The sequence below is a fragment of the Carlito syrichta genome, unplaced genomic scaffold (assembly GCF_000164805.1).
Source record: "Carlito syrichta isolate Samal-C Ts95f unplaced genomic scaffold, Tarsius_syrichta-2.0.1 Scaffold309945, whole genome shotgun sequence".
NCBI lineage: Eukaryota > Metazoa > Chordata > Mammalia > Primates > Tarsiidae > Carlito > Carlito syrichta.
Genome location: NW_007254041.1, coordinates 74,989 through 77,071, shown reverse-complemented (window position 1 = coordinate 77,071; position 2,083 = coordinate 74,989).

Here is a 2,083-nt window from a genome sequence, read left to right as displayed (position 1 = left end):
CTGCCTCGGTCTCCCTGGTAACTGTGTCTGTAGACTAAATGCCTGGCTAATTAAAACAAAACAAAACAAAACAAAATTTTTTTTGCTTTTGTATTTTTTAAAGACAGGGTCTTGCTATGTTGCCCAGACTGTTCTCAACCTCCTTGAGCTTAAGTGAACCTCCTACCTTGCCCTAGGATTACAAACATAAGCCACTTTGTCAGGCAAGGGACAATCTTTTAAAAGAATGAGTAGGAGCCATTTTTGTAATGCATGCCATTGTGTCTTACACTTGCTTTCATTTTTACCTTAGAAAAATATCGAGTGAAAGAAATTTTGTATGACTAGAGACACCATTTAAATTTCCAGTATAGTTTTCTATAAAATAGATTTCATAATTTATAAAAAACAGGTTTTTATATAAAACTATTTTTGCTGCTTCTATTTTATCTAAAGACAATTGGATTTTCTACATTAAAGATACATTATGAAGTCTAATGTGCAGAAGGTTTGTGACAATGGCCTGGGAAATGAAATTATAACTGTGGGACTATTGAGATTTTACTTAGATCTGCCATTCTACCTCTGATATCTGTATTTAATAAGAAGAAATGAAGATATTTTTAAAAAATTTCTATGCTAGAACTTGACTATTTCATTGAACTCTTGGGGATGACCACTTTTTACTTAAAAAAAAATCAAGTTTAATTTTATTGTGCTTCTACCTCGGCGTGCAAAATTTCTGATTTAGAAAGTCACATATGTTCTTCTCCACAATTTCTTGATTTCAACTCTGTACCCCTAACAAAGAAAAATGAAGGAAGGAAGAAAGGAAGGAAGGAAGGAAGGAAGGAAGGAAGGAAGGAAGGAAGGAAGGAAGGAAGGATAGAGGGAGGGAGGCAGGGAGGGAGGGAAGGAAGGAAAGAGGGAAAGAAAGAGAGAAAGAGAAAAAGAAAGAAGGAAGAAAGAAAACAGAAAAATTTGCCACAGGATTTAGGAGTTAGAAATAAGAGACATTGGTCAAGTTGTGGACCCTGACCACACCTTCTGAAAGGAATTTTGAGATGATTTCATCTAATTCCTCATTTCTCACTTGCTGTTTAGTTCAGGCTGTTATTAGTTTGAGTATAATGTGTCTCAGCATGGTCTTCTACATATTTATCCTGCAAAATGTTCACTGGGATCTTAAATTTGTAAATATATTTATCAAAATTGAGAAATCCAGGACCATTAGTTGTTCAAATATAATTTTTTGTCCATTCTATCTTATCTCTTATTATAGAACTCCAATTAGTTGTGTATTTAAGGTCTCGATATTGTCTATAATGGGTATATCAGGCTCTGTTAATTTTTCTCTTTATTCTTTACATCAAATTATTTCTATTAATCTATCTTCTGAAGTACATGCTCTTTGCCCTGCAATCTCTAAATTGCTCCAGTGAACATTTTATTTCGAATATTGTATTTTTATTTTCAAGATTTCATTTCTAAAGTATTTTTAAAAATCATTTTTCAGCTGGACTCGGTGGCTCAGCCTGTAATCCCGCCCTTTGGGAGGCCCAGGGCAATGAATTGCCTGAGCCTGCAGGTTCAAGACCAGCCTGGGCAACTTGGTGAGACCTCATCTCTACAATAAATCAAAAAAATTAGCCGGGCGTGGTAGTGCGCTCCTGTAGTTCCAGCTACTTGGAAGGCTGAGGCAGAAGGATTGCCGGAGCCCAGCAGGTCGAGGCTGTGGTGGCCGGGAGTGTGCCACTGCACTCCAGTCTGGGCGATAGAGTGAGACTCCAACTCAAAAAAAAAAAAAAATCATTTTTCTTTCATTGAAGTCATTTCCTATCTTTTGATTCATCAAGCCAATTTCTTACATGCTTGAAAATGGTTATAACAGCTACTTTAAAATTCTGTCCTGCTAATTTTAACATATGGTTTATTTCAAATTTTTATTTTCTCACGAGACTGTATGTCATTTTATTGATTTATCAACTGTCATATGATTTTGAATTATATATTGGACATTATGACAACTAAGTTGTGAAGGCACTAGATGCTGTTATTTTTTGTAACACATATTTCATTTGTTTTAGCAGGAAATTATATTGAT